At 51.9% G+C, this 16,170-nt stretch overlaps 1 protein-coding gene across 1 annotated transcript in view; it reads right to left on the bottom strand.

The window, feature by feature from the left end:
- SLC17A7 (solute carrier family 17 member 7) overlaps positions 1 to 16,170 on the bottom strand; it is a 185,944-nt gene that overhangs the window by 99,671 nt on the left and 70,103 nt on the right. The window lies entirely within an intron of this gene.

Below are 16,170 nucleotides of genomic sequence, written 5' to 3'. Positions count from 1 at the left end.
ACCACAAAATCAGACCCTGGGGGCCCCGCCCACCAAATCTGATCCTATGAGGCGATGCTGATCAAATCGGACCCCGAGGGGCCCCGCTCACCAAATCGGACCCTGAGGGGCCCAGCCCACCAAATGGGACCGTTAGGGGCCCCGCCCACCAAATCGGACCCCGAGTGTCCCCACCCACCAAATCGGACCCTGAGGGGCCCCAGCCACCAAATCGGACCCTGAGGGGCTAAACGCACAAAATCGGACCCTGTGGGGCCCCGGCCACAAAATCGGACCCTGAGGGGCCCCATCCACCAAATCGGACCCTGAGGGGCCCCACCCACAAAATCGAACCCTGAGGGGCCCTACCTACCAAATTGGACCCTGAGGGGCCCCGGCCACAAAATCGGACCATGAGGGTCCCCAATCACAAAATCGGACCCTTAGGGCCCTGGTCACAAAGTCAGACCCTGATGGGCTCCAACCACCAAATCGGACCCTGAGGGGCCCCGGCAACAAAATCGGACCCTGAGGGTCCCCACCCACCAAATCAGACCCTGAGGGGCCCCGGCCACCAAATCGGACCCTGAGGGGCCCCACCCACCAAATCACTAAATCGGACCCTGAGGGGCCCCACCCACAAAATCGGACCCTGAGGCCAAAGTGGCACCTGAGATGCACTCACAGTTAAAACGGATCCTGAGTTGAAAGTCTTGCAGGGGCAGCAGGCAAGTCTCTCTTAAAGGGGCAACCCGGGCACCATTTCAAACCACTATCTGTACTTCCTTCAGGAAATACACATCTAGTATTAATGTTGTAATCCGACCGCTGCTAACTTATTCTTATTATTCAGTTGATTTCCGCAATTAATGCGGCCCAAACCGCTACACGCACAGACTCCGTTGAGGTGTCGTTTCGAAGCCAGCATCCATGAGAGGTGTGCTAAGTAATTTTCGTGTTGATTGGATTTGTAGTTTTTGCGCAATTTGCATTAGAAATTTTTTTTTCCCGTCATTTGAATGTATTGTCTCAATGCTTTTCAATGGGGAAATTTTGCCTTAGAGAAAACATGCCCTGAGGCGATTCAAATGGCAGTTTAGCTCATTGATATGCGCAGGCAGACCCAGTTACTATGCCAGCGCCAAAGAACTTCACATGACCCCAGCAGGACACAGTTTCTGGCGATAATATCAGCTCTTAAAGCGAAACCCACAGCACAAATGCAAATCTAGCTGCATCACATGACGCGTGCCCCTGAGAGAGAATGTACGCCAAAGTGAATTTAGAAGCCCAGTGCGCCAAACTAGCTCTTAAACAGCCGACGCGCCTAAGTGAATCTTAAAGGGCCGGCGCACCAAAATGAGCCTTAAAGGGCTGGCGCGCCAAATCGAATGCTGAGTGACCCCAGGCTCCAAATCGGAGGCTGATCGACCCTGGCCTACAAATCGGAGGCTGAGCCACCCAGGCCAACAAATTGGCCCCGGAGTGGCCCCGCCCTCCAAATCAGACCCAGAGAGGCCCCGCCCACCAAATTGGACCCTGAGGGGCCCCGCTCACCAAATCAGACCTGTTGTGGCCCCGCCCTCCAAATCGGACCCAGAGTGGCCCGCCCACCAAATTGAACCCTGAGGGGCCCCTCCCACCAAATCAGACTCAGAGTGGTCCCGCCTACCAAATTGTACCCTGAAGGGCCCCGCCCACCAAATTGGACCCAGAGTGGCCCCGCCCACCAAATCAGACCCTGAAGGGTCCCACCCACCAAATCTGACCCTAAGGGGCCCCACCCACCTAATCAGACCCAGAGTGGCCCCGCCCACCAAATCAGGCCATGAGGGGCACCGCCCACCAAATCAGACCCTCATGGGCCCCGCCTGCCAAATCATACCCTGAAGAGCCCCACCCACCAAATCGGATCCTGAGGGGACCCGCCCACCAAATCGGACCCTGAGAGGCCCCGTCTACCAAATCGGAACCAGAGGAGCTCTGCCCACAAAATTGGACCCTGTGGGGCCCCACTCACCAAATCGGACCCTGTGGTGCCCCACCCACCAAATCGAACTCTGAGGGGCCCCGCCCACCAAATCGGACCCAGAGGGGTCCCACCCGCCAAATCAGACCCTGAGGGGCGGTGCCCACCAAACCGGACCCTGAGGGGCCTCGCCCACCAAATCGGCCCACCAATTCAAGCCCTGAGGAGCCCAGTCCACTGAATCGGATCCTGAGGGGCCCCACCCACCAAATCAGACCCTGAGGGGCCCCACAGGCCAAAGTGGCCCCTGAGAGGCACCCACAGGTAAAACGGATACTGAGTTGAAAGTCGTGCAGGGGCAGCAGGCAAGTCTCTTTTAAAGTCGCAGCCCGGGCACCATTTCAAACCACTATCTGTACTTCCTTCAGGAAATACACATCTAGTTCTTCTTCTTATTATTTTCCAGTTGATTTCCGCAATTAATGCGGCCCGAACCGCTACACGCACAGACTCCGTTGAGGTGTCGTTTCGAAGCCAGCGTCCATGAGAGGTGTGCTAAGTATTTTTCGTGTCGATCGGATTTGTAGTTTTTGCGCAATTTGCGTTTGAAAATTTTTTTTCCCGTCATTGGAATGCACTGTCTCCAATGCATTTGAATGGGGAAATGGCAAAACGTGCCCTGAGGCGATTGAAATGGCAGTTAAGCTCATTGATATGCGCAGGCAGACCCAGTTACTATGCCAACGCCTACGAACTTCACATGACCTCTCCAAGACAGAGCTTCTGCCACATAATATCAGCTCTTAAAGCAAAACCCACAGCACAAATGCAAATCTAGCTTCATCACATGACGTATGCCCCTGAGAGAGAATGTGCGCCAAAGTGGATTTAGAAGCCCAGTGAGCCACCCTGGCTCTTAAAGGGCCGACGCGCCAAAGTGATTCTTAAAGAGCCGGCGCGCCAAAGTGAGTCTTAAAGGGCCGGCGCGCCAAATCGAAAGCTGAGTGACCCAAGGCTCCAAATCGGAGGCTGATAGACCCTGGCCTACAAAAAGGAGGCTGAGCAACCCTGGCATCCAAATTGGACCCAGAGTGGCCCCGCCCATCAAATCGGACCCTGAGGGGCCCCACACTCAAAATCGGACCCTGAGGGCCCCCAACCACAAAATCGGACCCTAAGGGGCCCCGGCCACAAAATCGGACCCTGAGAGACCCCGGCCACAAAATCGAACCCAGAGGGGCCCCGCCCACCAAATCGGACCCTGAGGGGCCCCACCCACAAAATCGGACCCTGAGGGGCCCCGCCCTCAAAATCGGACCCTGAGAGGCCCCGCCCACCAAATCGGACCCTGAGGGGCCCTGCCAACCAAATCGGACTCTGAGGGGCCCCACCCACAAAATCGGACCCTGAGGGCCCCCAACCACAAAATAGGACCCTAAGGGGCCCCGCCCTCAAAATCGGACCCTGAGTAGACCCGGCCACAAAATCAGACCCTGAGGGGTCCCGGCCACAAAATCAGACCCTGAGGAGCCCCAGCCACAAAATCGGACCCTGAGGGCCCCCACCCACAAAATCGGACCCTGAGGGGCCCCGCCCACCAAATCGGACCCTGAGGGGCTCCACGCACCAAATTGGACCCTGAGAGGCCCCGCTCACCAAATCGAACTCTGAGGGACTCCGCTCACCAAATCGGATTCTGAGGGGGCCCCAACAACAAAATCGGACCCTGAGGGGCCCCGGACACAAAATCGGACCCTGAGGGTCCCGACCCACAAAATCAGACCCTGAGGGACCCCAACCACAAAATCGGACCCTGAGGGGCCCCGCTCACCAAATCAGACCCAGAGTGGCCCCCGCCCACCAAATCAAACCATGAGGGGCCCCGCCCACCAAATCGGACCATGAGGGGCCCAGACCACCAAATCGGACCCTGAGGGGCCGTGCTCACAAAATCGAACTCAGAGGGGCACCGCTCACCAAATCGGACGCTGAGGGGTCCCGCTCACCAAATCAGACCCAGAGTGGCCCCCGCCCACCAAATCAAACCATGAGGGGCCCCGCCCACCAAATCGGACCCTGAGGGGCCCAGCCCACCAAATCGGACCCTGAGGGGCCGTGCTCACAAAATCGAACTCAGAGGGGCCCCGCTCACCAAATCGGACGCTGAGGGGCCCCGCCCACCAAATCGGATTCTGAAGGGCCTCAACCACAAAATTGGACCCTGAGGGGCCCCGGACACAAAATCGGACCCTGAGGGTCCCCACCCACAAAATGAGACCCTGAGGGGCCCCAGCCACAAAATCGGACTCTGAGGGGCCCCACCCACCAAATCGGATCCTGAGGGGCCCCGCTCACCAAATCGGACCCTGAGGGGCCCCGCTCACCAAATTGAACTCTGAGGGGCCCCGCTCACCAAATCGGGTTCTGAGGGGCCCCGCCCAGCAAATTGGTTTCTGAGGGGCCCCGCCCACCAAATTGGACCCTGAGGGGCCCCACCCACCAAATTGAACCCTGAAGGGCCCCGCCCACAAATCGACCTCTGAGGGGCTGTGCTCACCAAATCAGACCCTGAGGGGCCCCGCCCACCAAATCGGACCCTGAGGGGCCCCGCTCACCAAATCGGACCCTGAGGGGCCCCGCCCCAAGAAATCGGACCCTGAGGGGCCCCGCCCACCAAATCGGACCATGTGGGGCCCCGCCCACCAAATCAGACCCTGAGAGACCCCGGCCACAAAATTGAACCCAGAGGGGCCCCAGTCACAAAATCGGACCCTGAGGGGCCCCACCCACTAAATCGGACTAAGAGTGGCCCCGCCCACCAAATCGGACCCTGAGGAGCTCCACCCACCAAATCGGACCCTGAGGGGCCCCACCCACCAAATCGGACCCTGAGTGGTTCCGGCCACAAAATCGGACCCTGAGGGGCCCCGACCACAAAATTGGACCCTGAGGGGCCCCGGCCACAAAATCGGACCCTGAGGGGCCCTGGCCACAAAATTGGACCCTGAGGGGCCCACCCACAAAATCAGACTCTGAGGGGTTCCGGCCACAAAATCGGACCCTGAGGGGCCCCGGCCACAAAATCGGACCCTGAGAGGCCCCACCCACCAAATCGGACCCTGAGGGGCCCCGGCCACAAAATCGGACCCTGAGGGGCCCCACCCACCAAATTGGACCCTGAGGGGCCCCGGCCACCAAATCGGACCCTGAGGGGCCCCACCCACCAAATCGGACCCTGAGGGGCCCCACCCACAAAATCGGACCCTGAGGGGCCCCACCCACAAAATCGGACCCTGAGGGGCCCCGCCCTCAAAATCGGACCCTGAGAGGCCCCGCCCACCAAATCGGACCCTGAGGGGCCCTGCCAACCAAATCGGACTCTGAGGGGCCCCACTCACAAAATCGGACCCTGAGGGCCCCCAACCACAAAATAGGACCCTAAGGGGCCCCGCCCTCAAAATCGGACCCTGAGTAGACCCGGCCACAAAATCAGACCCTGAGGGGTCCCGGCCACAAAATCGGACCCTGAGGAGCCCCAGCCACAAAATCGGACCCTGAGGGCCCCCACCCACAAAATCGGACCCTGAGGGGCCCCGCCCACCAAATCGGACCCTGAGGGGCGCCACGCACCAAATTGGACCCTGAGAGGCCCCGCTCACCAAATCGAACTCTGAGGGACTCCGCTCACCAAATCGGACCCTGAGGGGCCCCGCCCACCAAATCGGATTCTGAGGGGGCCCCAACAACAAAATCGGACCCTGAGGGGCCCCGGACACAAAATCGGACCCTGAGGGTCCCGACCCACAAAATCAGACCCTGAGGGACCCCAACCACAAAATCGGACCCTGAGGGGCCCCGCTCACCAAATCAGACCCAGAGTGGCCCCCGCCCACCAAATCAAACCATGAGGGGCCCCGCCCACCAAATCGGACCATGAGGGGCCCAGACCACCAAATCGGACCCTGAGGGGCCGTGCTCACAAAATCGAACTCAGAGGGGCACCGCTCACCAAATCGGACGCTGAAGGGTCCCGCTCACCAAATCAGACCCAGAGTGGCCCCCGCCCACCAAATCAAACCATGAGGGGCCCTGCCCACCAAATCAGACCCTGAGGGGCCCAGCCCACCAAATCGGACCCTGAGGGGCCGTGCTCACAAAATCGAACTCAGAGGGGCCCCGCTCACCAAATCGGACGCTGAGGGGCCCCGCCCACCAAATCGGATTCTGAAGGGCCTCAACCACAAAATTGGACCCTGAGGGGCCCCGGACACAAAATCGGACCCTGAGGGTCCCCACCCACAAAATGAGACCCTGAGTGGCCCCAGCCACAAAATCGGATCCTGAGGGGCCCCGCTCACCAAATCGGACCCTGAGGGGCCCCGCTCACCAAATTGAACTCTGAGGGGCCCCGCTCACCAAATCGGGTTCTGAGGGGCCCCGCCCAGCAAATTGGTTTCTGAGGGGCCCCGCCCACCAAATTGGACCCTGAGGGGCCCCACCCACCAAATTGGACCCTGAGGGGCCCCACCCACCAAATCGACCTCTGAGGGGCTGTGCTCACCAAATCAGACCCTGAGGGGCCCCGCTCACCAAATCGGACCCTGAGGGGCCCCGCCCCAAGAAATCGGACCCTGAGGGGTCCCGCCCACCAAATCGGACCATGTGGGGCCCCGCCCACCAAATCAGACCCTGAGAGACCCCGGCCACAAAATTGAACCCAGAGGGGCCCCAGTCACAAAATCGGACCCTGAGGGGCCCCACCCACTAAATAGGACTAAGAGTGGCCCCGCCCACCAAATCGGACCCTGAGGAGCTCCACCCACCAAATCGGACCCTGAGGGGCCCCACCCACCAAATCGGACCCTGAGTGGTTCCGGCCACAAAATCGGACCCTGAGGGGCCCCGACCACAAAATTGGACCCTGAGGGGCCCCGGCCACAAAATCGGACCCTGAGGGGCCCCGCCCACCACATCGGATCCTAAGAGGCCCCACCCACCAAATCAGACCCTGAGGGGCCACGGCCACAAAATCAGACCCTGAGGGGCCCCGGCCACAAAATCGGACCCTGAGGGGCCCCACCCACCAAATCGGACCCTGAGGGGCCCCGGCCACAAAATCGGACCCTGAGGGGCCCCACCCACCAAATTGGACCCTGAGGGGCCCCGGCCACCAAATCGGACCCTGAGGGGCCCCACCCACCAAATCGGACCCTGAGGGGCCCCGGCCACAAAATCGGCCCCTGAGGGGCCCCACCCACAAAATCGGGCCTTGAGGGGCCCCACCCACAAAATCAGACCCTGGGGCCAAAGTGGCCCCTGAGAGGCACCCACAGTTAAAACGGATCCTGAGTTGAAAGTCTTGCAGGGGCATCAGGCAAGTCTCTCTTAAAGGGGCAGCCTGGGCACCATTTCAAACCACTATCTGTACTTCCTTCAGGAAATACACATCTAGTTCTTCTTATTATTATTATTCAGTTGATTTCCGCAATTAATGCGGCCCGAACCGCTACACGCACAGACTCCGTTGAGGTGTCGTTTCGAAGCCAGCGTCCATGAGAGGTGTGCTAAGTATTTTTCGTGTCGATCGGATTTGTAGTTTTTGCGCAATTTGCATTTGAAAATTTTTTTTCCCGTCTTTGGAATGCACTGTCTCAATGCTTTTCAATGGGAAGCTTAAAACATGCCCTGAGGCGATTGAAATGGCAGTTGAGCTCATTGATATGTGCAGGCACACCCAGTTACTATGCCAACGCCTACGAACACCACATGACACCTCCAGGAGAGAGCTTCTGCCACATAATATCAGCTCTTAAAGCAAAACCCACAGCACAAATGCAAATCTTGCTTCATCACATGACGCATGCCCCTGAGAGAGAATGTGCGCCAAAGTGGATTTAGAAGCGCAGTGAGCCACCCTGGCTCTTAAAGGGCCAACGCGCCAAAGTGATTCTTAAAGAGCCGGCGCACCAAAATGAGTCTTAAAGGGCCGGCGCGCCAAATCGAAAGCTGAGTGACCCAAGGCTCCAAATCGGAGGCTGATAGACCCTGGCCTACAAAAAGGAGGCTGAGCAACCCTGGCATCCAAATTGGACCCAGAGTGGCCCCGCCCACCAAATTGGACCCAGAGTGGCCTCGCCCACCAAATCAGACCCAGAGTTTCCCCGCCCACCAAATTGGACCCTGAGGGGCCCCACCCACAAAATCGAACCCTAAGGGGCCCCACCCACAAAATCGGACCCTGAGGGGTCCTGGCCACAAAATCGGACCCTGAGGGGCCCCACCCACAAAATCGGACACAGGGGATCCGGCCACAAAATCGGACCCTGAGGGACCCCACCTACAAAATTGAACCCTGAGGGGCCCCAACCACAAAATCGGATCCTGAGGGGCCCCACCCACAAAATCGGATCCTGAGGGGCCCCAACCACAAAATCGGACCCTGAGGGGCCCCACCCACAAAATTGGACCCTCAGGGGCCCCGGCCACAAAATCGGACCCTGAGGGGCCCCGGACACAAAATCGGACCCTGAGGGGCCCCGGCCACAAAATCGGACCCTGAGGGGCCCAACCCACAAAATCAGACTCAGTGTCCCCGCCCACCAAATTGGACCCTGAAGGGCCCCGTCCACCAAATGGGACCCAGAGTGGCCCCGCCCACCAAATCAGACCCAGGGTGGCCCCGCCCACCAAATTGGACCCTGAGGGGCCCCGCCCACCAAATCGGACCCTGAGGGGCCCCGCCCACTAAATCAGATTCTGAAAGGCCCCAACCACAAAATCGGACCCTGAGGGGCCCCACCCACAAAATCGGATCCTGAGGGGCCCCGCTGACCAAATTGAACTCTGAGGGGCCCCGCCCACCAAATCGGACCCAGAGTGGCCCCGCCCACCAAATCAGACTTAGAGTGGCCCTGCTCACCAAATCGGACCCCGAGGGGCCCCTCCCACCAAATCGGACCCCGAGGGATCCTGCCCACCAAACTGGACCCCGAGGGTCCCCGCCAACCAAATTGGACCCTGAGGGGCCCCGCCCACCAAATCGGACTCTGATAGATCCCGCCCACCAAATCAGACCCTGAGGGGCCCCGCTCACCAAATCGGACCCTGAGGGGCCCCGCTCACCAAATCGGACCCTGAGGGGCCCCACCCACCAAATCGGACCCTGAGGGGCCCCGGCCACAAAATCGGATCCTGAGGGGCCCCACCCACCAAATCGGACCCTGAGGGGCCCCAGCCACAAAATCAGACCCTGAGGGGCCCCAGCCACAAAATCAGACCCTGAGGGGCCCCGGCCACAAGATTGGACCCTGAGGGGCCCCAACCACCAAATCAGACCCTGAGGTGCCCCAGCCACAAAATCGGACCCTGAGTGGCCCCACCCACCAAATCGGACCCTGAGGTGCCCCGGCCACAAAATCGGACCCTGAGGGGCCCCACCCACAAAATCGGGCCCTGAGGGCCCCACCCACAAAATCGGACCCTGAGGCCAAAGTGGCCCCTGAGAGGCACCCACAGTTAAAACGGATCCTGAGTTGAAAGTCTTGCAGGTGCAGCAGGCAAGTTTCTCTTAAAGGGGCAGCCCGGGCAGCATTTCAAACCGCTATCTGTACTTCCTTCAGGAAATACACATCTAGTTTTATTTTATTATTTGATTTACTGTTTTTGTGTAAACATCTGTTTTAATTAGATCAGGACTCAGAGAAAACAAGATAATCCTGCTTTCTCTACCAACTTATAGAAAAAGCCTGTGAGTCCTGCTCCCTCTGCCTACTTATAGGAAAAGCCTGTGAGTCCTGCTCCTTCTGCCCACTTATAGGAAAAGCCTGTGAGTCCTGCTCCCTCTGCCTACTTATAGGAAAAGCCTGTGAGTCCTGCTCCCTCTGCCTACTTATAGGAATAGCCTGTGAGTCCTGCTCCCTCTGTCCACTTATAGGAAAAGCCTGTGAGTCCTGCTCCCTCTGCCTACTTATAGGAAAAGCCTGTGAGTCCTGCTCCCTCTGCCTACTTATAGGAAAAGATTGTGAGCCCTGCTTCCTCAACCAATTTATAGGAAAAGATTGTGAACCCTGCTTCCTCAACCAATTTATAGGAAAAGCCTGTGAGTCCTGCTTCTTCTGCCCACTTAAAGGAAAATATTGTGAGCCCTGCTTCCTCCTCCAACTTATAGAAAATGCATGAGATATTCTTCCCCAACAATTATAGTAAAAACCTTTGAGTTGTGCGCTTCCTCCATTCACTTATAGGAAAACCTTTTGAGTCCTGCTTTGTCCACCCATTGATAGGAAAAGCCTGTGAGTCCTGGTTTCTCCACCCATTACAGAAAATGCATGAATCATTCATACTCCACCAACTTATAGGAAAAGCCAGTGTGTCCCGCTTCCCTAGCCCACTTACAGTAAGATTTTGAGCCCTGTTTCCTCTACCAACACAGGAAATGCATGAGTCATTTTTCCCCAACACTTATAGGAAAAGCCTGGGAGTCCTGGTTTCTCCACACATTGATAGGAAATAGGAAAAGCCCATAAGTCCTGGCTTCTCCACCCACTTATAGGAAATGCATGAGTCATTCATCCTCCACCAATTTTTAGGAAAAGCCTGTGAGTATTTCTTCCCCATCCACTTACAGGAAAAGATTTTGAGCCCTGCGTCCTTATAGGAAAATCCTGTCAGTCCTGGATACTCTGTCCATTTACGAGTATAAGAAAGCAAAATGAATCCTGCCCCTTCCCACACTAATAGGAAAACCCAGTGAGTCCTGCTTTCCCCACCCACTTATAGGAAAAGTCCGTAAGTCTTACTTTCCCTGCCTACACACAGTGATTGACAATTTTCCATATGTGCAGTTAAATAAAAGGAAATTTGTGGAAATGTCGACTTTGGAATCTACAGATATCAGGAGCAGGAGATGAAAAGCTTGGATTGGTCTCTAGACACAATATAAAATAGGAATATGATTGGAGAGAGGTGACAGACACTAATGATAGAAGCAGCACCTGGAGTAGTTGTACGCAAAAGGGGAACCAAATCACCAGAAGACTCAGCAACATAAAACAGTTGACTATGATTTTGAAGACCAGAGCAAATTACTGAGCCTTAGGGGCTACGAGTTGTTGAAGCCCACATGGAATACAAAGTCGATCCAGCAGGAAGTCAATTCAATAGGTATTATTCTTAGAAAATATAAAAACAACAACCTGGCATAAAGGTATAAAATCCACGCAACACGTTTCGGCGCCAGACCGGTGACTTCATCAGTCTACTTCAATGATCTGGCACTGAAACGTGTTGCATGGATTTTATACCTTTATATGTCCTTTTGTTTTGTTTTTTTTAATACTTTGGGACAACCTCTTTAAATTCTGGATGATATTTACAAACCGCTGCTTAAACAAGTGATGCATTTTATAGATTTGCACAAATATTAATGAAAACAAGGGCATCTTTCTATATAGGGGTAAACTGTAAGCGGTGGTAGAAGATGCCTCTTTTGGAAAAATGCCTTTTTTGTTCTAGCCATAAACCTACAGCGATACATATAAAGATGAAAGCATTGGAATTTTGAGGACTGAAAAACATATACTAAATATTATCATAAAGGGATATAAAAATAGCATATTTCATAGCAGAAAATTCCCATTATCTTTAGCTAACAGTGGAAGCTTTCCCCTCTGCACACAGCCTTATTAGCTGGCACAGCGGCACTGTCATCGGCTTTGTGATGGCGGTGAGCGCTGCTCTATGTTTCGGTGTCAGTAGCAGCGTGACATCTCCTTATTGTACCCGGATTCCTCGCTGATGAAAGTGCATGTTCACAACTTGCAGGAACCTTTCTTCTGCTGGCAACGGATAATGGTTGGAGACCAGCTATTGTTCTGTGCAGCACTTTGTACATTAATGGTCTTTGGTCAATGTATCTCCGATATGTATGGCTCTCCATTTGTAGATCACTGTACTGGTGTTTTTCAAACATTACTTTTTTTATATATATATATTAACCCCTATAATAATTTTAGCTATGAACTGGTCTGATAGTTTAGATGTTGCCCAGTAATAGAGGTAATCTGGGCACGGCATGTAAACTTGTAGCACCGTTGCAAAATTTGAAATTGGGTCTATTCCACCATGTTTTGTAATAAATGTAATACATACAAAGATTTTAGTGTCCACTTTGTCCTATGTGTCTCCCCTAATGCGCAGAAGAAAATAACGTGATTTCACGGTACAAAAATAATGCACAAAGTGATGTCACAAAGTGTAATAATGCACACTGTAGAGATGCAGTAAATGGCCAACTAGGTCAATTAAGTCACAGTAGATGTATCATGCACATAGTGATATCAAAGTACATGATTCATTGGCATAGCAAAGTTACATTCGGGGGAATCATGGGCATAGCAATGTTATAGTACGTGAATCATGGGCATAGCAATGTTACATTAGGTGAATTATAGGCATAGCAATGTTACATTAGGTGAATCATGGGCATAGCAATGTTACATTAAGTGAATCTTGGGCATAGCAATGTTATATTAGGTGAATTATGGGCATAGCAATGTTATAATACATGAATCATGAGCTTAGCAATGTTATAATACGTGAATCATGAGCATAGCAATGTTATAATATGTGAATCATGGTCATAGCAATGTTACATTAGGTCAATCATGGGCATAGCAATGTTATAATACGTGAATCATGGGCATAGCAATGTTATAATACGTGAATTATGTACATAGCAATGTTACATTAGGTGAATCATGGGCATAGCAATGTTACTTTAGGTGAATCACGGGCATAGCAATGTTTCATTAGGTGAATCATGAGCATAGCAATGTTACATTAGGTGAATCATGGGCATAGCAGTGTTATAATATGTGACTCATGGGCATAGCAATGTTATATTGGGTGAATCATGGGCATAGCAATGTTACATTAGGTGAATCACTTAGAGCACCAAGATAACACTCTGCCTACAGTCCCACCCCAGAGCACAGGCATCTCATTAACTGAAAACTTCTAACACTGAGTGATTATACAAGAACCACAAGATGGATTTCTTCACCACAGTTATAATTTTAATCAGCATAACAGCACCAACCTGACAATGTCTGTAGTTTACTTAGCAAATTCCTGCTGACAGGTTCAGTTTAAGTAAATGACACTATCCAAAAATGTTGCCGGCCGTTGCAAAACCCCAAACATTAGTTTAAAGATGATAGTTGCTTTCAGATAATGAAAAAAAGTCACAGTCTGATGATACAGAGCTTACAGACATAAGTTTAGGCACAGCAGTGGCATCAGGATAAGGGGAAAGATCCCCAACAGCCGTCAAGTATATGGTCAGTGGATTCCAGGAACTGGTTAAGGGTGTTTTCTACTTTTTGCAAAGTTGGCCCCCTGTACTGGCAGATGTATAAAATAACAAAGCCAAAAGACACTCACCTTCCTCCTCTCCAGTGCTGCGTCTCCACCACTGTTTTGGTCTCTGCATTTTGGCTGCCAATGTAGGCATCAAGAGCGGCTGAACTCAATGATTGGCTTCAGCAGTGATATGAACTTTCAGAGTAATGTAACCACTGCAAGCAAAATACCGAGACTGAAGCAGCATTGGAGAACCGGAGCGGAGGAGGGTAAGTATCATGAAGCTCTGTTGTCTTACTTGACTGCCAGTGACTTTGATCTACTTTGCTGAAAGGAGCCTGGAAAGGTCTCTGTGCACTCTCCATTCAAAAAAACATCACCCCATCCCCTGCACTAGCATGGCATCTATGCCTTTACAATTGGGGTGTATTTTAGGGGTTACTGCTTTATTTTCCCACTGCATTTTTTCAGCAGTTGTCCACACCAAAATCCACAATAACATTTTTGCTCTTTTTGCTACATTCTCCCTTTTTTTTATTCATTTTTGGTTCAGGTTGCATTTTTTCAGGCAGCCCATATGGGTTAAAAATGCACCAAAATAATGCACAATTCAACAATTTATTTAAACGGACAACGGGCAGGAGTTTTGATGAAATCATGGCCACTTTGCTTGAACTGTTAAATGCTGAAGTTTTTTTGCACAAAAGAAGTGCAGCAGAAAAATCGTAACATTTACGCTACATAGGAACATGGCATTAGGGTATTTTTAGAATTAACTATCAAAGGGGTGAAATCTTTCTGGACTTCATAATAAGAGTTCATTGCTTCTAACCAATAATTTTTAGCACTTATGAAAGGTCAAAGAATATGTCTTTTAACGGGGATGAAATACAACTACAATGACAAGGGATACAATCAGGTTCGGACTGGCCCACCGGTGAACAGGAGAATCCTCCGGTGGGCCGCTCTGAAGGAGTGCTAATGAGCGGTGCTATTACACTTGATTCACAATTTTCAGGAAAAGATATCATCTAATCATTAATTAAACAAGCTAGCCAAATTAATATTACATAGAGTAAATATGTGCATTAGGGTCAGCTTAACAGCGGGCCCCAAGAATCAATGTTATTGGTGGACGTTTGTCAACCCAGTCCGACACCGAATTCGATTCTATTTTATGTCTAGTAATATACTGGCCTCAGGTTGGATACTTTTATATGTTTGCTAGTGATAAAATTGTGCAGAAATTTTTACAAATTTTGTTTCAATTCCAACCATTTTCGAGATCTCGGCTTTTTATATCAGTGACCAGAAACTTTCTTATCTAAATACAGATTGCAAAAATTGCATCAACTTCCTGAGAGAGAAATACATCAGCATCACAAACTCCTCGCCTAACCTGATAATGTGCTACAATATATTGGTTCATATAAAATGTATCAGCTTGGAGGCAAAGCTCTATAGATAAAAGGGAATTGTAGTAAATTATCGGGTGTGAGAAACATTAAGTCACTGCACGCTTTACGCCTCTGGGTGTAAGAGAAGAATGTTCTCATTCAGTGAGAGCAAGATGAGATGTGAAACATCGTATGTTAGAAAATTAAGTAAGCTTTTATTATTTAAAGAGTTTCCAGGAGATGAAAAATGTGGTTGATGTCAGGAGACGTGATACAAAATATATTTATATATAAATCATTACTCACTTGAAACTGTATGTCCCCCACTGCAGAAGCACTATTCCCTTGGTGGTGCTACTAGTCTCCTACTTGCTGATGTGCTGCACATGCGCACAAGTTTAGTGCTGCGCATGCACGCCAGACCAATGCTGCACATGCGCAAGTGACCAATGTTGCACATGCGCAAGTGACCAATGCTGCCCATGCGCATGAGACCAATACTGCACATGCACACCAGACCAATGCTGAAAATGCGCACCAGATCAATACAGCACATGCGCACCAGACCAATGCTGCACTGTGAATGTGATCAATGTTGTACATGCGCACCAGAGCAATACTGCAAATGCGCACCACTCCAATAGTGCAAATGTGCACCAGATCAATGCTGCGCATGCACACAATATCAATGCTGCAATGTGAACAGGATCAACACTGCACATGCACACCAGATCAATGCTGCACAGACGCAACAGAATAGTCCTGCGCAAGGGCACCAGAATAATGCGCACCAGACCAATGCTGCACATGCGCACCAGAGAAATGCTGCGCATGTGCACCAGACCAGAGCAATGCTGTGCACCAACCAATGCTGCATATGCACACCAGACCAATGCAACACGTGCGCACCAGACCAGTGCTGCACATGCACACCCTATCAATCGTGTGCAGCAGATCAATGTTGCATATGCACATGACACCAATGCTGCCTATGCGCACGAGACCAATACTCCACATGCACACGTTTTAACAATGCTGAACACATTTACTGTATGCAGTGGTCATATGCACATCATCACTTCAAGATAAATTAAAAAGAGCAGTAGAGTGGTGGAGTATTTACCAGGTAAGAAATTATTTTTGCCACCCTCAGCTTATTTTTTGATTCCCGGTTAACCCCTTCGAAAAGTGTTTTTTTTCCCTATACAATTAATTACCAATCTATAGTATAGATAAAAAATGCACAATCCCCAATATCTAGGACTCTCTCCTCACCAAGTGTAAGTGTATGTGTAACATCCCAATATTCTGGTTCTCTTCTATTACAATAATCCATATTCTGAATTTATCTTTTTTTTCTTCATAAAGTAACTAAAGTTGTCAAGCCCAATTTAAAATGTACAGGTAAAGCCTCCGTCACACTTAGCGATCTCGCCAGCGAGATCGCTGCTGAGTCACAAGTTT

The sequence above is a fragment of the Dendrobates tinctorius genome, unplaced genomic scaffold (genome assembly GCF_039654945.1).
Source record: "Dendrobates tinctorius isolate UK_male_01 unplaced genomic scaffold, ASM3965494v1 ptg000028l, whole genome shotgun sequence".
Taxonomy (NCBI): Eukaryota; Metazoa; Chordata; class Amphibia; order Anura; family Dendrobatidae; genus Dendrobates; species Dendrobates tinctorius.
This window is presented reverse-complemented; position numbering and strand designations above follow the sequence as displayed.